Below are 24,088 nucleotides of genomic sequence, written 5' to 3' on the forward strand. Positions count from 1 at the left end.
TTGTATAGTATATAAATTGTGTATTTTGTGTTAGTATCTCTAGTGTGTTCAATGTAGGTATGTATGTTTGCAATACATGTGTTATATATGTTGTTTATAGTGTGTCTAATATTTGTGGTATGTACCGCGTATGTATACTGAGTGTAGTGTGTATAGTGTGTGTGATGACCACTGTGTATTGTGTACTCTGTGGGGACAGTGTGTGTCTATACAATGTGTGTAAAGTGTGTTAATTTGAGAATGATAGTGAAGAAGATAGTAAATAAACGATTCTGAATATATTATGTCTTCATACATAATATTATTCTTCTCTCGAATGCTTTCGCTGAATGTTGTTTCTTTCGATTTCAAGTATTGTTGAGATAATTCATTTTGAGTTGTTGATTGTCGAAATGATACTCTAAGTGTATTTTGTACTTTGTGCGGGCAGTGTTTGTTTTGTATCTATACACTGTGCGTAAAGTGTGTTATTTTGAGCATAAAAGTGAAGAAGATAGTACATAAAAGATTCAGAATATATGATGTCTTCACACATAATATTATTCTTCTCTCGAATGCTTCCGCTGAATGTTGTTTCTTTCGATTTCAAGTATTGTTGAGTTAATATTCATTTTGAGTTGTTGATTGTCGAAATGATATTCTGAGTGTATTGTGTACTTTGTGCGGGCAATGTGTGTTTTGTATCTATACAATGTGCATAAAGTGTGTTATTTTGAGCATGAAAGTGAAGAAAATAGTACATAAGAGATTCAGAATATATTATGCCTTCGAATGCTTCCGCAGAATGTTGTTTCTTTCGATTTCAAGTATTGTTGAGTTAATATTCATTTTGAGTTGTTGATTGTCGAAATGATACTCTGAGTGTATTGTGTACTTTGTGCGGGCAGTGTTTGTATTGTGTCTATACAATGTGCCCAAAGTGTGTTATTTTGTTAGCATGAAAGTGAAGAAGATAGTAAACAAAAGATTCCGAATACATTCTGTCTTCATACATAATATTATTCTTCTCTCGAATGCTTATGCTGATTTTTTTTTCTTTCGATTTCAAGTATTGTTGAGATAATATTCATTTTGAGTTGTTAATTGTCGAAATGATACTCTGAGTGTATTGTGTACATTGTGCGAGCAGTGTGTGTATTGTGTCTATACAATGTGCGTAAAGTGTGTTATTTTTGTGTAGCTCTTTAGTATGAGTATTTTGTGTATAATGTGTGTAGTATGTGCAATCCATTTAGTGTTTGTGTATTTTATTTATATCGTGTTTGTGTATTTTATTTATATTGTGTTTAATATTTGTAGATGATATAGATTGGGATATGTCGAAGGACCCGTTGGATATATTGATCCAAGAACCCCACGTATAAGGTTTGACAGCGGACTCCCTTGATTGATAATCTGGTTTTATCCACTTCCAGAGCTTGGAAAACCTCGACCCGTTCGCTATATGATCAGCCAAGAACATCGGTATGATTGAACGCCACAAGAACTTGCTCAAAGTATCTTGATAAGTTTCAAACAAGTGAAAAACTCTACAAAGAGAATTCAACTCACAAGACAAAGTCTATTTTCGTATTTGATCAATGGTGTCTCAAATGACATGCTTACAAGCCTATTTATAGGCTAAAATGGACTCTTGAAAGTCTCACATCATTAGTACAACTTAAGACACTTAAAAAAACTCATAATAAAAGAAAAGTAACTCCTAAACCTTTGGGGTAACTCTAGGATATCTAAAGTCACTTATTTAACATAAAATGTAACTAAAATAGACCCTTCATTTTGGCTGCTCCAACTTGGACGAAAATGCATCATGTATCATCAATTTGGGCCTCTAAAATGTGATATGTAGTGACTCCAAACTTCAAGCCTTGGGCTGCCCACAAACTTGAATAATATTCACCACTTGGCCCAATGTAGAATGGTCTTGTAATTGGGATTTTATTTCAACAACTAAAAGCAACATGGACTCCTTTATCTTCTTAGCTCTAGCTCTTGTAATTGGCCCACTTGGAATGATCAATGGATCCATCTTCTTGTCCTTGTAGAATAGCTTGGGTGTGTCTCCATCAGTGTAGTGTTTGTTTAATATATATGTGTGTAAAGTGTGTGTATTTGTGTGGTGTATATACCTTGTGTGCAATGTGTAGTGTGAGCTATGATGTATAGTATGTATAAGGTGTGCGATGTTAGTTATTTTTAGTAAAGTGTGTAGTATGTTTGTTTGAGTATAGTGTGTGTGTTTGTTATTTATATTGTGTTTAATATTTGAAGTATGTGTCACGTGTGTATAAATTGTGTATTTTATATGTATATTTGTTGTATAGTATATAAATTGTATATTTTGCGTTAGTATATGTAGTTTGTGCAATGTAGGTAGACATGTCTACAATACATGTTTTGTGTTTTTTATTTATATTTTGTTTAATATTATTGGTATGTACCGCGTATGTATACTGAGTGTAGTGTGTATAGTGTGTGTGGTGCACCACTATGTATTTTGTACTTTGTGCGGACAATGTGTGTCTATACAATGTGCGTAAAGTGTGTTAATTTGAGCATGAAAGTGAAGAAGTTAGTATATAAAAGATTCTGAATATATTATGTCTTCATACATAATATTATTCTACTCTCGAATGCTTATGTAACGACCCGCTAAGATGATATTATTAAAAACTATATTATTAACTTGATTACCTATATAAGTGACTTTTATGCGACTAAATCCGAGCTACGATAGATTGTCATTGTTTGTTTTTACGTTAGGCAAGTAAATAGAACACATAAAAATATTACACATATATGAATATAATATATTTAAATAAATAAATAAGGTCCCATAATCAAAATTTTAATGTCCGATACATCCAACAAAAGTCCAACCAAATTTAATACATCCTACAAAAGCGGGTACTTCAACGCGGACGGTCACGAACTTGAACCGATTATACCTACACCAAATTAAATGAACAAGCGAACAAATACTAAATTATTAATTTAATAAACAAATAAAATAAAATAAAATAAAAAGAAAAAAGAGCAGATTTTTTCAGACAGAGCATTAAATGCTGCATTTAATTAGAGATAGGAATGCCAGGCATCTTGCTTACACCGTCCCTCCCATCTCTTCCATAAATCTCTCTCTCTACTCCCTAAATCTCTCCCACATCTCAACCAAATCTTAATCCTCTATAATATGTGTTGCACCATTCGACACCAATATTCACACAACATAAGGAGCTGCACAAGGAGTGGAGAGGGGAGCAAGGAGGAGCGGCAGGGGCAGGACAACAGTCCACCAAACCAAGAGGAATCACCGAGAGCTTAGGTAATCAAAATACTCTCCTCTTGCATCATATTAGAACCTCATGCTCAAGAACTTGAGAGCTTTAGGATTTCCACAGCACATGATTTGGAACAAAGAATATCACAAGTTACTTTTAGCCCAAGATCAGTAACGATTTATCATGACTACAGCCAAAGGAAAGATTAAAGCTTTAACACACTATAGTCAAGACCTTCAACATCACCTAGCTACTGCCCAAATTTCATAATCAATCAAACTAAGTAATGAAAAGGAGTAAAAGAACTTAACTTTAAGGACGAGGGGCTGCCTCGGAGACCACCGGCGACGGCGAGGCCACGAGGGCAGCCGCGTGGACTCCATGGTACAGCAGCGACCCCAACCGGGCAGCAGCTACACAGCACGCCGCTGGAGGCGGCAGACGAGCCCGACAGACGGGGCAATGATACGGCAGCTCCGACGGTGACCGACCCACAGGCAGCTCGAAGGGACCGACGCTGTGAGGGAATGGGAGAAGCCGGCGATGCTACTCGCCGGTCCCCAACCTGACACCGCGAGAGAGGCGGTGATGGTGAAGCTGCTACGGCGGCGCCGCCTTGCGAAGAAGATGGCGGCTGGTGGTGGTGCCGTGGGCCGCGAAATCGGAGGAAAGAGAGAGAGAGCTCGATGGTGAGAGAGCCGACGAGGGAGTGAGAAAAGAAGAGTGGAGGCGCCCCTGATCCCTCACTACATTTTGGGATTTCAGTTTGAATTAGAGAATGAATGTTAAGGGTGAAGTTCCCTTAACACGATAAACGGTAGTCGCGGGAGCTTTTCCCGTCGATCAAACCAAGATTTAAGATTGCAAAAGAAAGTAAAACACGATAAAAGGAAAATAAGATAATTTGATATTTCTTGAATGATGGAAAGGAATAACAAAGTCCTTATTTATAATGCTAATACCTAATTTAGGGAATACGAAACTAATTATATGGGAAAGATATGCAAATCAATAACTAAATAAATGCTAGGGTATATGGAATATTTAGAGATATGCTCGTATCAACTCCCCCGCGGTTAAAATCCATCTTGTCCTCAAGGTGGAAACCACAACACAATGAAAAGCATCGCGAACATACGCTTTGGCGGGCTATTCCCTCCTGGATCAAATGTACACCAAACAGTTGAGCATCTCAGTCGACGTGGACAATAAATCATAAGTGCATTGACATCGGAAATGTAGGCTATCGCCCAGTAATCCGGTCCAGTTGGCATGCACTCTAGCGCTTCACTACGAGCCTAAAAACAAAGCTCCTGGATCTTTAGATACACTGGGGAGGGCGATGAATTTGTCAAAATTCCAACCTTCTCTTTATCATCTAAAAATACCCCTTCCACTCCAACGTGATCTCGGTCAAGTAGTTGATCAATTGCAGTTATTGGGCAAGGTTTTTTTGATGCATCAGTAACATCAACAATTAGTTCTATGGAATCATAACTGAATTCAGGGTTGCTAGGTGCCGAGTAGAGGCTCGGTGGATGCCAGTCGGAGGCAGCAACAGGCTGCTGGTTGAGGAAGGGTGGAGCTGTTTGTAGAGCGGGGTTCAGCGGCCACAGCCTTGACTCTGCGAGCGACATCTCACATGCCTCGTCTTGAGATCATTCACTCTGTTCAATTTCATCGCTCACATATACCCCGACAGCAGTGTTGATGGCAACATCGGTGATGATGTTGGGAACATCGTGAATGTCTTTGGGAACATTCGCACTCAATACCATCGTGAAAGTGTTATCAATGTTCTCCTCAGTTATATTCTCATCATCAGTGTTCTCCTCAAACCAAGCGGTCACACGGGCGAGCAGGGCGGCTTGGTCCAATCTATACACACGTAACTTCTCGTTGTAATCGAGCCATGAGGTCAGGATTATTGGGGTCAGAACCCTGGTATGTCGCGTCACCATAGGCGAGGTACGGGTTATGAGGCGGCGACTGATCATAGGTCAAAGAACTCGTCCGCACCCATGGCGGGTCCCAGCAAGTGGGCTGTCGAGCCTGGTAGGGATGATATTGTGGGTGGAAGTGCCTATCCTGTGGATAGGATTGTTGCAGATCTAATGATCCAATCGGATGGTGTGGTGGCTGATATATGGGCTGCGATGGGTGGTGGTGTGGTGGCTGATATATGGGCTGCGATGGGTGGTGGGCGAATTGCGGCCGACGGTAGTCGAATTGGTGATGGTAATAGGCCGCATATGTGAATGACATGATGGAGGTAATTCGGAGGATGAGAACCGAATGAAAGCACCAATTGTTAAGGGTGCACTCCCTTAACAAGATTCCGACGACGACGAGCGGTCGACGACGGAGGGATAAAGGTGGACGTCACGGGCTTTCCCCGGGATCAGCTCCAAAACTAGGGTTTGCAGAAAATAACGAAGACGATAAAAAGTAGGAAAATACGATAAAAGGAAAATAAGATATTTGATGTTTCTTGAATGATGGAAAGGAATAACAAAGTCCCTATTAATAATGCTAAAATACCCTAACTTAGAGAATAAGAAACTGATTATATGAGAAAGATATGCAAATCATAACTAATTAAATAATGATATGAGGGATATTCTCAAATATCTTGCACGTCAATTGTTAAGGGTGCACTCCCTTAACAAGATTCCGACGACGACGAGCGGTCGACGACGGAGGGATAAAGGTGGACGTCACGGGCTTTCCCCGGGATCAGCTCCAAAACTAGGGTTTGCAGAAAATAACGAAGACGATAAAAAGTAGGAAAATACGATAAAAGGAAAATAAGATATTTGATGTTTCTTGAATGATGGAAAGGAATAACAAAGTCCCTATTTATAATGCTAAAATACCCTAACTTAGAGAATAAGAAACTGATTATATGTGAAAGATATGCAAATCATAACTAATTAAATAATGATATGAGGGATATTCTCAAATATCTTGCACGTATCAACTCCCCCACGGTTGAAATCCACCTTGTCCTCAAGGTGGGAATCAAGAAGCAATGAAGAACGCCAATAACAAGCTTCACGAGTTATCCCTCCCGGATCAAATGCACAAGTGTCCTTCAAAAATATCTTTACTCGCCCCATATTTATATCTTTAAGATAGTCAACACCCGTGATCATCGGCTGATTTCTTGAAGCAATTCTCCCAATAGTCCCTTGGTTGGTAAAAATAGACCCGATCTCTCCGTCGAGGATGGAAGACTTTCCTCTACGCTGCACGGCGATATTAATCATGTCGAGGCTGCATGGTGTAGAGAGTACAACCTGTGGAGACGGGACAATAGGCAGCGGCTCCGGTGATAATGTAGCAATCCTATCAGGGCTGCATGTCGACGTGATTGCAGCTTGTGGAGGCGGAGGAACAGCAGCAATAATGGAATGTTCGGGGCATGATCGGCTTGGAGTTATCGCTGCCGGGGAACTCGCTGAGGTTGGGCATGTCGGGGTTGAGTTCGGGGCAGCAGCAACAGACAGAGGCGCTGTTGCAGAACAGCAGTGCCAGCATGAGGGCGGCTGCAGGTGGTCATGGTGCGAGCATTGTCGCGAAGGCGACGGTGGCGGTCTGTAGACTAGCTGCTCCTGCTGCCATGGATCGGTGTACGTCTGGGACGTTGGCTGTCTGTATGGGTCAGACGGTTGATTGGGAGGCGGCGAGGCAGCGTGGTGGGCGTATGCCGGAAGAGCATAAGGTGGATCTGGATCTGGTGGAGGAGGGTACCGTTCTGGCTGGTAAAAGGGGGGCTGAACCGGTCTGCTATGTGTTTGCTCCTGCTCTGGCCGAATTGGATGCCGCGACGATGACGGTCGGCGATCAAAAGCGTCCATCCGCGCCTCCATCCTAGCCATGCTCGCCATCAGATGTTCGAACATAGTTCGGATCGGATCCAAAGGCAGCGAATCCACAGCCGCCGGAGAGAGCACCGGATCCAATACCGACGGGAGGGAACACATGGGTTTCGTGCGCCCTACTCCTGCTGTAAAATCGGTCATGAGTTCATCAATGGAAGCACCAATTGTTAAGGGTGAAGTTCCCTTAACACGATAAACGGTAGTCGCGGGAGCTTTGCCCGTCGATCAAACCAAGATTTAAGATTGCAAAAGAAAGTAAAACACGATAAAAGGAAAATAAGATAATTTGATATTTCTTGAATGATGGAAAAGAATAACAAAGTCCTTATTTATAATGCTAATACCTAATTTAGGGAATACGAAACTAATTATATGGGAAAGATATGCAAATCAATAACTAAATAAATGCTAGGGTATATGGAATATTTAGAGATATGCTCGTATCAATGAATGTTGGGGGAAAGGAGCCGGCGAGGAGGCACTGCGACGCTGGCGACGGAGAGCCGGCGATTGGAAAGAGGCGATACTAAATTCGCCGGAGAGAGAGAAGATGAATGGAGACGGAATTCTCAATTAGGGATTTTCAATTTGAAAATGAAAGTAGGAATGTTGAGAGAGACAGATGCCGATAGTAAGGAATAAGGGGACTGGGCTGATCTTAGATGTGCATTGGGCCAAGGAGGATTTAATTCTAAAACTTATTTGGACTGTAGGTGAAAAAAGGTGGATTATTTCCCCCACAGGGTGCGTAGGTGTCGTTCAAGCAAGGATGTATCCTACTGATCAGGATAAGGATCCTAACTAAGCCTAGACCCTGGTTTTCAAAGAATTCCTCAACCCACTTCTACTGAGTAGTATGGTGGTGGTAAGGGTCGAATCCCACGGAGATGGTGCGTTAAAACTACTGCGGGATAATTTGGAATGGTTGGTTAGCTACCACGCTCGGGTTGAGATTTCTACCTAGGCGAGAAATTAAAAGCTAAGCTCTACTGACTAGAATGGTGGAGAAATATTAGATGGCAGCTGTGTACGTGGATTTGGATAAACATCTTATAACAGAAAATATTCGGTGGGTCAGGGTTCCTATTTTGGTCTAAACGGAATATTCAGAAAGTAGTGGAAGTTTGGTGACTGGGCTGACAAGGTTTAACTAAAAGTAAAGGACAAAAGCAAAAAGCAACTAAAAAGGTAAATGGTCCCCTCCAAGCGACAAGGACATCATCTTCCTCAACGAACACATCCAAAATTCAGAAAACAAATTCAGATTCATCACGGAAAACACAGATCAATAACTCAAGACACGGATCCACGATTAGGAACTCCAAATCTGAAATCAAACACTGGATCTGAAACACCGCATGCTGGTCAACATAGGAAACAATTCGAAGTTCAAAACTAAACTGCATGCACAATTTCCACGCAATCAAACAGTACCAGATCACACTAACTTAGCGAAACTTAATACCTAAACGGAAATTAGAGATTCAGCACTCAAAACAACCAGAAAATTTAGATCTAAACTAGCTAGGCAAGTAGAAAAGGAAGCGACGCAATAAACAAAACGGAAGTCAACTTCATACATTAAAACACGATCGAAACTTCAACAAAGTATTTCAAAAGCAGAAAAATATCCAACGGCAACAGAAATCCAACGCAAAGAAAAAAACGAGAAAATTAAACTACGAAAGCAAAGTAAAGTGTTTTGCCACTCCGGGCGATGAAACTCTAAACTACGGTCTTGCTTTCTGAAACGGACGATGACTGGAACTTCTGGAACATTCTGAACGTCAGGTGATCATTGCTCGGCGAGGCAAGAAGTAGGACACGGCTGAAAGACTGGAATCACCGAAGAGAGCTCTCTACCTAAAGATGTGATGAATTAAAGTGAACAACCCCCCTCTCTCTCTCCAACTTGGCTACCTTTTATAGGGAGGCTACCCTTGATTTTAGGGTAAATCCTCGTTGCAATTTGACTTCTTTGCCCTTAGTTGTGGGTAATTCGTCCCAGCTATCCGTCTTCTCCATCTCAAGCCGCTTTAGCAAGTATACAGATCAGTATGAGATCATGCTGGCGCCTTTTCCACCTGATCATTCCGGAACTTCCCTACTGGCCAGAACACTTATCCTGCACACTTTGAGCAACTGTTTTGCAAATATAATCATTCAAACCTATTATACCGACCAGTAACCGAGGCCTAGAAAACGACTTATCAAACTGCTCACACTTACCACATGCTTGTCCTCAAGCGTGAAGAACAAACAAAAGGCAATAAGTCGCATTCTAGCCTGGTTACTTCCCTGCCCGACTCTACCTAAAACTGGACTCTAGACTTTAACGACAAAGAAGAAAAAAAACATACAAACACACAAACACACATAAACAGATTGGGCTACATTTTCAACCATCCCTCCCCTCGGGATCAGGTGCAATCCGGCCTTAGACAGCCTTGAACTTCTGCCGCCCCCCCCCTTTCTCTCCCAGTCAGTACATCTGCTTGTCAAGATCGCCCACACTCTCGGTCACCCACTAGGTTCACTCAGTCACTCGCACCTCACCAGGAACGTTAGGACTGAATTCTCTCATCATGCTCAACCACAATTGCTTTGGACTTAGATCTCATGTGCAGCTACTGAAGGACTTAAAGGCTTGTAACGGGGCTGTTGGGTTGTAGTGTTTTGGGTAGATGTTCCTAAGGCTCTAAGGTTCAAAAACTTCTATTTAAATTATGAGGGGGAACTGTGTGCATCAGGCTTCTGATCAGTTGCTTTTCTTAGCTGGTGCTTCTGGCTTGAGTTTCCAACTGGTTAGTAGGCTTCTTGTGGCTTCGCATCAGTTGCTTTTCTGATCAGTTTTTTTTTTTTTTTTTTTTTTTTTTTTTTTTTTGGACCTGGATATTAAGATTGAAGAAATCAGTTCGTCCTCGGCTCCCTCTAATCAGTTCGTCCTCGGCTCCCTCTAATCAGTTCGTCCTCGGCTTCCTCTAATCAGTTCGTCCTCGGCTCCCTGCTGATGAGCCGAGACGGGAGTTCGGTTGTGGGCCGAGAAAGGAGTTAGGTTGTGGGAACTCCAATTTTCTTGCCCAGCTGGTTTCTGCCCTTTGTTCAGCTTCCTGGCCAGTAGCATCCATTTGTTTCATGCCTTACGCACAGTCCCAGGGGCTAGGGGTGTTTATCTGGGTATAAAAGGTTAAGAAAAAAAGGTTCTAAAGGTGGTTTTTTTTTTTTTTTTTTTTTTTTTTTTTTTTTTTTTTTTAAACGAGGGGGGTTCCTACTGCCTTCAGTATTTGCTACCCGCGATCACTTCACCCTAGGCAAATTGTGGCAGCCTCTCCTTTCTTTAAGTGTATGTGGAAAGTAGTTCCACTTTAAGGCTTATAACTCACATTTTAGAGGGCTTTCGTGTTTGGCTCTAAGTGTGGGCTTTTCTCTCATACTCACATCATCTATACTGGTTAGGAGGTACTAAGGAGAGTGGTTTCGGTTTTCCAGCTTGTCTTATCTCCCTCAATTCCCCTCACCTCCAGCTCAGGACGGTTGAGTTTTAAGCCCAAATCAGCACACAACATAAAAACTAGACCTAAAAAAAAACACAAAACGAGCACAAACACAGAACACGCATATATACGTCATACTGGCCATTACGTCTCCCCTCCCACTTCACAAGTGTCTGCCCCAGATAAGGCTGTGAAGTGGAAAAAGGTACTGGCCAGTATGGTGGACACACAGATAACAAAATAACAAACAAAAAATAACAACTCAAACAGAAACTTCTCACACTTAGACTATGGAATAGGCTAAGTGGGAGCGGTTTGAACACCTAACAGCAACAAAAAAAACATAGAAACACATATATACAAAACTCCTCACACTTAGGCTATGGAATAAGTGTGAGTAAACATGCGCGAAACCAAAAACAAAAGAAACACAGAATTCATGCTCCCAAGAAACAAACCCCTTGCTTCTCACACTTAGACTATGTACTAGGCTAAGTGTTAGAAGTGAGGTCTGCGCACAACACAGAAGAAATAAACTACCTAAACACCAAAACACAATAAAACAGAATACGGAAACGAAAACTAAAAGAAAAACTAACTTGTCGGTATAGGGGGTCTATCGTAGTCGCCTGCTCCTTCGCGGAGCAGGTGGTGCAGGTTGTTCTTTCGGTGGGTCTGTCTCCATTCCAGTCTGGTCCTCCTTATCGTTCTTCGTCGCCGGCTCATCGGCCTCCGCTGTCACTTCGGCTTCCTCTGGCACTTCGGCTTCCTCCGGCACTTCGGCTTCCTCCGGCACTTCGGTCTCTTGGATTTGTGGTTCATCAGTTCGGCCACCATGGCCACTCGACCCAGCCACTTCCTTCCTCCGGCTGGTTACTTCCTCTAAGATATTGTCGATCATGGACAACATCCTATTCATCTCTGTCTGCATCTTGTAGTTTTCCTCCCCGAGTCTGGATACAATAGCTTCCATTGCCGCCTGTCTCTGACGCATCGTTTGTTGCTCTGCTGAGCCCTTCAATAGCCGGTCCACTTCTGCAGCCAACTTGGCTACCTCTGCCTTCAACTGCCGATTCTCCTCTTTTACTTCTTCCATAGATTTCTCCATCCTTTCATCTTGCCTCTGAGTGCGCATACTCTGCCCCTCGGAATCCTTCAACATTCGTTCCATCACGGACGCTAAACGGACCACTTCTTCCCCCATCTGTCTGCTCTCCTCAGCCATCTTCTCCACAGCCTGTTCCATTCTATCTTGCCCCTGATCGTGTCCTGGTGCGTCCTGAGCTATTGCTAATCGAGCAGTGGGTATTGCCTCTTCTCCCATCGCATAAAAGTGGGGCACGCCCTGCCTCATGTATACTGTGTTCGTTCGGACGAACAGAGGGGTGTCGAACAATCCTGGGGCGTCCACCATTGTTAAGGGGGTTAAGTCCTCGTCCGCCGAAACGGTGATGTTGTTTCTCACAAAGATTCCCAATATATGGCAGAGGGAAATGTTGCGTGCAGGGTGTGTGGCGATGAGGTGACATGTGTAAGCGGTCCAGAATCCTAAATGCAGCTTCACGCCCTTCTTGGCACACCATATAAGGTACAACTCTGTCATTGAAGTCCGGACTGCCGAATTAGATTGCCCCAAAAGATTGTAATCTAAAAATAGTTGAACCAGGCGTAAAACGGGGTCGCTGAGGTGGATCGATCGGGAGATTGTGGATTGGAATTGCCCTGCCCCTTGGTGAGTAAGTTCCTCCCAAGCTGACTGAGGCTCGAATTCCACATGCCGGCGGGGAATCCCCCGCTCCCTGTCTCTCCATTCAAGTCCTATAGCTTCCTCCAAACTGCATATACCCAACCGCACAGTCCATTCAATCAAATTCATCTGAATTTCTCCCCCAAATATCCTGAAGTTGATACATTCTTCATCCAAATCAGTTGTGACCCTAAATCGAAAGGTCGCAAAAAATTCCTTGGCCAAATCGACCGGGACACCCAAATCTTCATTCTTTAACAACCATTCGAAACCCAACCCATGCAGAAAGGCGAGAAACGATTCACGAACTTGTAACTCATCTAAAGAAGGGAGGTGAATTACCTTCCCACTCTTAACCTTCTTACCTTTCGCATTTTTGGTGCGGTAGACGGATTGGAGCTTCTTGTTGTCAAACAGTTTCATCTCCTCCACAACGTCATCCGTGAGTTCTACCGTCCATCGCTTATATCGGAGTGGATCTGCAGGTGGATGCAAAAGTTCCAGATGATCGTTCGGGAGTTGCTGCTCTTTGTATTCCTCGTCCTCCATGGACGTATCGCTATCTGACTCAGATTCTTCACTAACCTCGTACTCGCTATCACTTTGCTTTTGCTGGCCGGATGGGGTGGTCTTGGTAGCCTCGGTGATTACTACGCCTGTATTCACGGTGCGCGGTTTTTTGGTACTCGGCTTCCTTTTCACAACGGCTTTCCCTTTTCTTTTCCTCTCCATCTGGTACTTGGCCTCCTCCTCAGCTTGGAGTAAGGCTTCGTCTTTCTCAGATTCATCAGAACCTCCTAAATCGGGTGATTGGTTCAAACCCTCAGCCTTCCCTTCGAGTGCCGTGCCTGTTTCTTTCTGTACTGAAAATACCCCAGTGTTTTCCTGATCAGTAGCTTGAACAGGTTCGCTTTCAGGCTTCGTTGGAGTGGCTTGATCGTCCTCGCTGGCGATCTCTATTGGGTATTCGGCCGTGCTCGCTTGAGTCATACGTGCTGTTCTTTTACCCAAAACTCGCTGAGACACCCGTTTGGGTGTCGGTTTCTCTGTCATTTTCAGATTTAAACGCCGCTTCACCGGTATCGACCTCAGAACGGGATGCGGCACTGCTGCTGGTTCTTGGGTACCCATTTCTTGCTCTTTCTCCTCCTCTTGCAAACCATCGTCCCCTGTATCAGATTGGGGATCTACCAACCCTGCTTCTCTCCCTTCATCCTGCACTTTCTCCTCTACTGACTGGTACTCTTTGCCCTCTGAAATGGTTCCTGGTTCAGCTGTTTCACCTTCCCCTACTGCTCTCGATGTGAGGTCTAGACCCTCAACCATCGAGACAGTGTTATCGCCCATCCGATCGACTCCAGCTATGATAGTCTGAAATTCCTCATCGGTCATGAGGCCCTGTTTCTTGGCCAACTCGTTCAGATCTATGTCCTCCCGTGCCACTTTAGGAGAGACTGGCTCCTTCTCGGGTATCGTCCTTGCTCCTCTGCTCTCTCCCGGATTTTTCTTTTGCTCATGTTCCTCAGGGCCGGAATCGTAGTGGGCAGCGATGGTGTCGAGTTCCGCCGAATTCGGTACTGAAGTTTCCGATGGAGCGGACGCCGATGGAGTTCCTTCTTCCGAAATTGCTGCGGTGTGGCTGACCGGCACAGATGGAATTTCGCTGGTTGCGGTTTCTACGGCTCTCGTCTGGCCAAAACTAGTAATCGCCGCCGTCCAGTCTCTAGTCGGGTCTTGTTGGCGAAGAAATGCCATCACGGCATTCAAAGAAATAGTGGCAGGCGGTTGAGCGGTCGGTGCCGGTAGTGGTTGATCTGACTGTGGTTGTGCCTCCGGTGTTTCTTCTCGCGGTGGCTGTGTCTCTTGGATGTTCTCACGACGGGGTTTGATTTTCCTCGCGAAAGCTTTCTTACCCATGACTGAAATTTGTGATTTGACGGTAGGAATTAGGGTTTGGTTTGAGTACGATGTTTCTGTGAGAGGGCTCGAGGAGAATTTCTTTGAAAGGGATTTTGAAAATAAGGGTTTATGAGGGAGAAAGGGTAAGGTGGTATGTTTAATTCGGACGAGAGGAGGTGGTTGCAGGCGGTTGTCACTGGCTATCACAGGTAGCCGGTCGCGACGTTTCAAAGGACAGAGGCGGTTGCGAAATCTGGATCCTGATTGGGCGACGGGTCTTGTCCCACTGCTCACGCGCCTTCCCAGTCTGCCTCTCTGCAAAAGCTGAAAAAAAAAAAACTTAATCAATTATCGCCCATGACATAATTTCCCGCTATTTTTACCTAATAAGGAAAATAAATTAAGTGGGCACTTAAATACAAATTGGAGTAACACTAAATAGGTAATCTCTTGGTCAAAGTGTACCCCAACCTAAATTTAAGGCCTGAAAACATATTTTTTTTGGATTTTCAGAAAATTTTCAAGTATGTATATACAGTATTTACATTCTCCTTAGGTAATTTGGAATCCTACCTGGCCAGTATATGCAGAATATTTATCAAAATGAAACTAGCCACGTGGAATTCCAAATTCCTATCTTACCAATCAGTATGTGACCTTAGTATGTGGTAGCAGTGGAATTTCATCCACTACCCCCACCTCACTATTATCCCTAAAGATTTTCAGCCTATGTCCATTCACAACAAAAGGCTCAGAGTTAGGAAGACTCCCTGAAATCTCCACCGCTCCATTAGCTCGGAGGGCTGTTATGATGTAAGGTCCTGCCCATTTGGACTTGAGTTTCCCTGGCATGAGCTTCAGCCTAGACTGGAAGAGTAGTACCTTCTGCCCTACATGCAGCTCCTTAGTTCTCAGATTTCGATCATGCCACAATTTGGTTCGCTCCTTGTACCACATGGCTGAGTCGAACGACTCCAATCTAAGTTCCTCAAGCTCCTGCAGCTGCAGCTTCCTTTCCTCTTCACAGGCTGTAGTATCCATATTCACTTTCTGTACTGCCCAGTATGCTCGATGCTCAATCCCAACCGGTAAATGGCACATCTTCCCAAAAACGATCCGGTAAGGGGACATGCCTATGGGGGTTTTGTAGGCTGTTCGATATGCCCAGAGAGTATCCTCTAATCTCACGCTCCAATCCTTGCGAGAAGGGTTTACAGTTTTCTCTAAAATCTTCTTTATCTCTCGATTAGAGATCTCGGCTTGGCCGTTAGCTTGCGGGTGGTACGGGCTTGAAAGTCTATGGTGCACACCGTACTTTTTCATTAAAGCGTCAATTGTACGATTACAAAAGTGTGTACCTTGATCAGAGATGATCGCCCTTGGGACTCCGAAACGGCTGAAAATGTGACTCTTTAAGAACTTGGCCACCTCCTTTGCTTCACACGTACTTGTGGCCTTGGCTTCTACCCATTTGGAGACGTAATCCACCGCGACTAGGATATACAGATTGCCATAGGACGAAGGAAAAGGCCCCATGAAATCCATTCCCCATATGTCGAACAATTCACAAACAACAATCGGTACTTGCGGCATCTCATCTCGGGCAGATATCCCACCGGTCAGTTGGCAACGCTCACAGCTCCTGCAGAACTCGTACGCATCTTTGTTGAGGGTCGGCCAATAAAATCCACTATCTAAAATCTTCCTGGCCGTCTTCTTAGATCCGAAGTGTCCTCCGCATGCTAACGAGTGGCAATGGATCAGGACATCTCGCTGCTCCCAGTCAGGAACACATCTTCGTATCACTTGATCGGATCCTACCCTCCAAAGATATGGGTCGTCCCAAAAGTAATATTTGGCCTCACTCTTGAGCTTCATTCTTTGGGCCTTTGTAATGCTCAGTACCTCTGGAAGCTCTCCAGTAACTAGGTAGTTCGCTAGGTCGGCGTACCACGGCTCCTGCCCTACCTTCTCCTTTCCTTTCGCTGCATCATTCTGACCAGTAAGCTTCAATACTTCTTCCCAGTCGATCCTTCTGGGCGCAAAAATTACTTCACATAAATGTTCTTCCGGGAACTTGTCATGCACTTCTTCGTTGTTCCCATCTTGCAATATTCTACTCAAATGATCTGCTACCTTGTTCTCGACTCCTTTCTTATCTTCCACTTCCCAATCGAACTCTTGTAACAAGAGCACCCATCGGATCAAGCGTGGTTTGGACTCCTTCTTGGTGATCAGATACTTGATGGCTGCATGGTCAGTATACACTATAACCTTGGATCCCAGCAAATATGGCCGGAACTTCTCGAAAGAATATACTACTGCCAACATCTCTTTTTCAGTGGTATCGTAATTCCGCTGGGCTTGATTCAGAGTCTTGGACGCATAAAAAATTACGTACCTCTTCCCATCGATCTTCTGACCCAGCACGGCTCCTACCGCATAGTCGCTGGCGTCGCACATTACTTCGAAAGGGTAGTCCCAGTCAGGAGCCCGTATGATAGGTGCGGATACCAGCTTTTCCTTGAGAAGATCGAAAGCAGCCTTGCATTGCTCATCAAAAACGAACTCCACGTCATTTTGTAGTAGCCTAGTAAGGGGTTGGGCGATTTTGGAGAAATCCTTAATAAATCTCCGATAAAATCCGGCGTGTCCCAGAAAACCCCTAATCCCCTTCTGATCAGTAGGGAACGGTAATTTTGATATAACATCCACCTTGGCTCGATCCACCTGGATTCCTCTTTCCGAAACCACGTGTCCCAGAACAATACCCTCCGTGACCATAAAATGACACTTCTCAAAGTTCAAAACCAAACTTTTTGCTCGACACCTCTCTAGGACTATGTCCAAATGATGAAGACAAGAGTCGAAAGAATCTCCGTAGACCGTGAAGTCATCCATGAATATCTCTATACAGTCCTCAATTAAATCGGAGAATATGCTCATCATACAACGTTGAAACGTACCTGGAGCATTGCATAGGCCGAAGGGCATGCGTCGGTACGCATAGGTTCCGAATGGGCAAGTGAAGGTGGTCTTATCCTGGTCTTCCGGATCCACGCAAATTTGGAAATATCCACTATACCCATCTAAAAAGCAGAAGTACTTCTTCCCGGCCAATCTCTCCAACATTTGATCTATGAAAGGCAGGGGGAAATGGTCCTTCCTTGTTGCATTGTTCAGCTTGCGGTAATCGATGCACATTCGCCAACCCGTGACTAGCCTCGTTGGGATCAGCTCATTCCTCTCATTCTTGACGACTTGGATCCCAGATTTCTTGGGGACCATGTGAATGGGGCTCACCCACTCGCTATCGGGCACTGAATAGATAATTCCTAGCTACAACAACTTCAAGATTTCCTTCAATATCTCTTCTCGCATGTTAGGGTTTACCTTCCTTTGAGCATCTCTATGTGCCTTCGCTCCTTCCTCCAATCTAATGTGGTGCATGCAGACGTCGGGGCTAATTCCAACTAGATCTATAAGACTCCATCCAATCGCCTTCCTGTTCTTGCTCAGCACGGTCAGTAGTCTAGCTTCTTGCTCCTCCGTAAGGCTGCTGCTGATGATCACTGGATATGAGTTCTCACCTCCGAGGAAGGCATACTTCAAGTTTGCTGGCAACTTTTTCAACTCAACTTGGGGTAGAAGTGTGTCTTCGGGTAAAGGGTTTTTCTGAGCCTCTCCTTCTTTATCGGATTCTCCCTCTGAAGGTTTCTCTATACTGACTGGTAGCTTGGCTCCTGCGGCTCCAATGAATTCCGACTTCTGGCAGAAATCCTTAATCGCTCCTTCTATTTCTTCATCAGTCAACCCCTGGCTACTGATCAGATCACACCATGCAGCAGCTTCTACGTCAGCCTGTTCATAAACATCTAAAGCTTGGAGTTTCTCCTGCAATAGTTCGGTCTCGAGAAAATCTTGGACTAGGGGGTCAATCACATCAACATAGCATAGATTTTCAGAATCGATGGGTTTCTTCATGGCATCATTTATATCAAAGGTAAACTTCTCTCCATGAAAATCAATGCAAATAGTCCCTTCAGCCATATCTACTATCGTCTTGGCCGTTCTCAAAAATGGTCTTCCTAACAAGACTCCACTAGATTCCCTCGCTTCAGGTTCACTCATTTTGATCACATAAAAATCAGCGGGGTAAGTAAAATCATGCACCCTAACCAACACATTTTCTAAGACTCCTTCGGGACTTATGCACGACCTATCGGCCAATTGAATCAACACCCTAGTACTTGACAACTTAACTCCCTTCAACCGGTTATAGATCGACAATGGCATAACATTTATAGACGCTCCCAAATCACACATTGCATGTTTGACCTTCACATCTCCTATACTGATCGGTAGAGTGAACATACCTGGATCGGCTCTCTTGGGCGGTAGCTTCTCTTGCACTATTGCTGACGCTATCCCTTCCACCATAATCTTTCCATCTTTCTGGGCTTTCCCGACTATGAAATCCTTGATGAACTTCCCAAGTGGAGGCAGCTTCACGGCTTGGAGGAATGGTATGGTGACATCCAGCTTCCCGAAAATAGACAAGTAGTCCACCGGGTTTTCCTTCCTCCTCTTCGTAACAAAGCGGAATGGGAACGGTTTCTCCCCTTTTTTCTCCTCTACCTGTCCCTCTGCTAACACCTTGGGGTCTTCCTTGGGCAAATTCTGGGGTTGAGCCCCCGTTCTGGATTCTACTTCCTGATGGGGTTCCTTACTGATCAGTATGATCTCGGGTTCATCTTTTCCACAAGGGGTCTCGCCCAAGAAGAATGGGTCCTGCATCCGAGGCATGGGTCTCTTGAGCTCCTCCATCGAGATGGTGTCGCCCCCTATCTTCGTTCCGCTAGTCTCTCCACTGGGCTGCTTAGGTCGAGGTCCATCATAAGCCGTTCCCGACCTCAACGTGACCTTACTCACATTCGCCTTTTCGGGCATTTGGACGGTCGATGGAAGCTTCCCTGCATTTCCTTTCAGATCACCCACCGAACTGGCCAGTTGGGCTAACTGTCTATTCATCATGTCCATGTTCGCTTTATGTTCTTTCTGGGCATTTTGCATTCCCTGCACGACCTCATTATGGGATTGCAACTCTCCCTTGATACTCTGTTGTGACGAGAGCAATTCCCCCATCATGTCTTCCATGGATCTTCTTGGCTTGTTTGAGTTTTGGAACTGACTCGGCCCTTGGTTCTGGTAGTTCTGGAAATTTTGCTGGCCCTGGTTAGGTGGATATTGGTTATACTGGGCAGGAGAATTGTAATGGTCCTGGTGGTATTGATTCTGATTTTGGTGTTGGAACTGGTTTTGGGTCTGATGGTGTTGGGGTGCTTGGTTTGGTTGATTTTGGTAGTTTTGGAAATTTCTCTGGTGAGGTGGTATATAGGCAGGGCTCGGATTTTGGCTCTGTGGGTTTTGGTTTTGGGGCTGTTGGTTCCTTCCTGACCAGTTGGATTGGTGATCAGGGTTTACTGGACCACGGTTGGGGTTTTGGTTCGGGTAAGAATTATATTGGTTCTGGTTTTGACCTTGGTTCTGGTTTTGGTTCCCATCTCCCCATCGAAAATTCGGGTGGTCTCTCCATGGTGCATCCCGTTGTCTACCTTGAATCCAATGCCCACTAGAATTGAAGTACCCCGCAGCATTGACTTGTTCCATATTCACGAAGTCATTAGGCTGATCATAGTTCGGTGCTTGATTTCCCTGCTCTGCACTCTTGTAATTCCCAGCTGGGGAAGGTGGTGGGGTGCTTTTCTCGATCGCACTCAGAAGTGACTTCTTCAGCTCTTCCATCTTCAAATCCATTTTCTGCTCCAGCTTGTTGTCCTGATCAGTAGACGAGGCAACAGCAGCCCTCTCTCGGTTGTATCCTTCCCTTGAATGGTCATACTCTTTCTTAGCATTCAGTAGCTTCCTTAGGACTCTCTTCGCTTCGCTGACCCGCAATTGCGTGAAACTTCCTCCCGACGATGAGTTTGCCAGGTCCTTGGTTATCGCGCTCATACCTTCGTAGAAAGTATGATGTATTTCAATGTCAGCCATGCGATGGTTGGGACATGATTCCAAAAGACCCATGTATCTTGCCCAATAGTCGCTCAAGGGTTCATCATACCCTTGCTTCACATTAGTTATTTCCCTCTTTAGCGCACTTGTCTTGGATGATGGGAAAAACTCACCAAGGAACGCGGACTTGAAATCAGCCCAAGTCTCAATAGAGTCGGGGGGCAAGCGCATGAACCAGGTGTTGGCTTCCCCCTTGAGCACAAATGGCAAAGCCTTCAGCCTATAATCATCCTCAGTCGCTCCTGCTGGTCTCCTCTGCGCTCTACAAATTTTACAAAACTCATGAAGAAACTCATGAAGAAACTCATACGGCCCTTCATAGCTCTTCCCACAGTATGTAGGCAGGATCGCGATCACATGAGGCTTCACATCGCAGGCGGTTTGCCCTGGGGTAACGACTATGGCTTGCGGTGGCTCTCCTTCGGTATGTGCGTTAAGGGTACCGATCTCTGGATCCTCATCTCCGTTGGCGGCCATCTGAACTGGAATGCCTCCCAACAGTGGTATCTCCTCTGGTATTGGTCCTTCTATGTTGTATTGCTCTTCGTCGCTACTCGAACTTAAGTCAGACAGGGTTGTGGACAGGCCAGAACGAGTGGTTACGAGTATAGATCCTCGCTGGAGTATTTTCGGTCTCCACTGGTCAGGAGCCGAACTGCTTCTCATAAACTGAAAAGAAAAGAAGAAAAAAAAAACGGTTATGCACAATATATACACCAAGTATCACTCACAGTAACTGCAAATAACGCTATCCATCCCCGGCAACGGCGCCATTTGAAAAAAGGTGGATTATTTCCCCCACAGGGTGCGTAGGTGTCGTTCAAGCAAGGATGTATCCTACTGATCAGGATAAGGATCCTAACTAAGCCTAGACCCTGGTTTTCAAAGAATTCCTCAACCCACTTCTACTGAGTAGTATGGTGGTGGTAAGGGTCGAATCCCACGGAGATGGTGCGTTAAAACTACTGCGGGATAATTTGGAATGGTTGGTTAGCTACCACGCTCGGGTTGAGATTTCTACCTAGGCGAGAAATTAAAAGCTAAGCTCTACTGACTAGAATGGTGGAGAAATATTAGATGGCAGCTGTGTACGTGGATTTGGATAAACATCTTATAACAGAAAATATTCGGTGGGTCAGGGTTCCTATTTTGGTCTAAACGGAATATTCAGAAAGTAGTGGAAGTTTGGTGACTGGGCTGACAAGGTTTAACTAAAAGTAAAGGACAAAAGCAAAAAGCAACTAAAAAGGTAAATGGTCCCCTCCAAGCGACAAGGACATCATCTTCCTCAACGAACACATCCAAAATTCAGAAAACAAATTCAGATTCATCACGGAAAACACAGATCAATAACTCAAGACACGGATCCACGATTAGGAACTCCAAATCTGAAATCAAACACTGGATCTGAAACACCGCATGCTGGTCAACATAGGAAACAATTCGAAGTTCAAAACTAAACTGCATGCACAATTTCCACGCAATCAAACAGTACCAGATCACACTAACTTAGCGAAACTTAATACCTAAACGGAAATTAGAGATTCAGCACTCAAAACAACCAGAAAATTTAGATCTAAACTAGCTAGGCAAGTAGAAAAGGAAGCGACGCAATAAACAAAACGGAAGTCAACTTCATACATTAAAACACGATCGAAACTTCAACAAAGTATTTCAAAAGCAGAAAAATATCCAACGGCAACAGAAATCCAACGCAAAGAAAAAAACGAGAAAATTAAACTACGAAAGCAAAGTAAAGTGTTTTGCCACTCCGGGCGATGAAACTCTAAACTACGGTCTTGCTTTCTGAAACGGACGATGACTGGAACTTCTGGAACATTCTGAACGTCAGGTGATCATTGCTCGGCGAGGCAAGAAGTAGGACACGGCTGAAAGACTGGAATCACCGAAGAGAGCTCTCTACCTAAAGATGTGATGAATTAAAGTGAACAACCCCCCTCTCTCTCTCCAACTTGGCTACCTTTTATAGGGAGGCTACCCTTGATTTTAGGGTAAATCCTCGTTGCAATTTGACTTCTTTGCCCTTAGTTGTGGGTAATTCGTCCCAGCTATCCGTCTTCTCCATCTCAAGCCGCTTTAGCAAGTATACAGATCAGTATGAGATCATGCTGGCGCCTTTTCCACCTGATCATTCCGGAACTTCCCTACTGGCCAGAACACTTATCCTGCACACTTTGAGCAACTGTTTTGCAAATATAATCATTCAAACCTATTATACCGACCAGTAACCGAGGCCTAGAAAACGACTTATCAGTAGGTTTCAAATACAAGAATTTGGGCTCTTTTAGCTGAAGGATGGTGCTGGGATTACTTTATCTCTTGGGCTGATTTTGATTGTTAAGGAGCAAGCTACCTGAATTTAATGGTTTGAGCCCATAAATAAATTAAGGAAATGGTCATCTAATTAAATTGAGAATAGTGGGCTGCCTTGTTTAATTATTTTGTTGGGCCAAGAGATTTAAGTTACTGCAAGTTGAACTGATCTTTAGGTCGAAATAAATTAAAGATGGAGAAGAGCACTTGAGCCGGACGGAATTAATTTACGAAGGAGCTTGGGCTGATATTAATTTAGTCTTGTCCAAGAATTCTAATCAAGTTCTTGGTCCATGAGTAATTAGGGGCATGCATTCTAATTCTAATTAAAGTTTAAGAATTTCTTGAAGTCTAATTAGTATATATTGTGATATTTTCAAAAGGGTACGTTCGCAATTAAAGTCGGAACAAAAGATTCAAGTTAAGGGAACTAAGCGATCGAGGTGAGCTTTCTTATACTAAAAATACAAATCGTATTTTATGTAAACACGAACACATGTTCTTGATTTTTAAAGAATGTTGTCTTGCCATAAATGTTTTGTGTATGATGCCTATCTGTTGGCTACGGCCAAGTGAATTATGAATGATGATATAAGTCGAATTCGGGTCCCAGTGAGGGTGGTGTCCCCGCTCGGACTAGTGTACACAAGCTACCTCTGACATGTTGGGTAGAGCAGGTGACCATGGAAGGTGGCCACCTTCCCGGCACAAGAATACCTCTGACATGATGGGCAGAGAAGGTGACCGTGCGAGAACACCATCTCGACGGCACAATGTGATCAGATATGGCTAAGTACCGGAAAAAGGGGTTGCAACCCAATGTGATATTTTTAGTAAGCTCGGGTCTTTTCAATAAAACCCTGAGTGTTACTGTGATGATGGCTTGACAATATTTTCAAGTGTATATTTGTATTTTTCGGCAATGTGTTCATTGAGTACTTTTGTACTCAGCCCTGCATATATTTCTAAATGTGCAGGTTGAGCAGGGAAGTGGTGGAGGAAGTGCTATTGAGACAAGACATTTAATTCAGTCAGATTTTGTCTCTCGGAGGTTCATGTCTTCATACATGGAACCACGTTCATTTGCTTCCGTTGTGCATCTAAAAAGACTCAAGTCTATTTTTTTCAAAACTCTGATATTTCAAAATTTTTACAAACAATTACTCGAGTTTTCATGATCGAGCATCTTTCTTCTATGTATCAGCACTTAATTAGTCATGTCTCGCAACCAATGTTTGATTTTATTTTCCCTTATTTCTTTCCCCGCTTCTTATACCCCCACCCCTAGTCACGGTTCCCCGACTATGCTATCCTTAGCTAGTGCGGTCGTGACAGAGTGGTATCAGAGCATTCTTTCTCGCTCTGAACCCGAGA

The 24,088-nt window shown here is 44.1% G+C and overlaps 1 long non-coding RNA gene across 1 annotated transcript; it reads left to right on the forward strand.

Annotated features, from left to right (window-relative positions):
- The first annotated feature begins 3,250 nt into the window (after positions 1 to 3,250).
- Positions 3,251 to 23,736, forward strand: LOC121803534. The gene is made up of 3 exons (XR_006051047.1): positions 3,251 to 3,325; positions 23,098 to 23,157; positions 23,692 to 23,736. It is a non-coding gene; the product is annotated as an uncharacterized LOC121803534 (long non-coding RNA).
- The last annotated feature ends 352 nt before the right edge of the window (positions 23,737 to 24,088 follow it).

Source organism: Salvia splendens, chromosome 5 (genome assembly GCF_004379255.2).
Source record: "Salvia splendens isolate huo1 chromosome 5, SspV2, whole genome shotgun sequence".
Taxonomy (NCBI): Eukaryota; Viridiplantae; Streptophyta; class Magnoliopsida; order Lamiales; family Lamiaceae; genus Salvia; species Salvia splendens.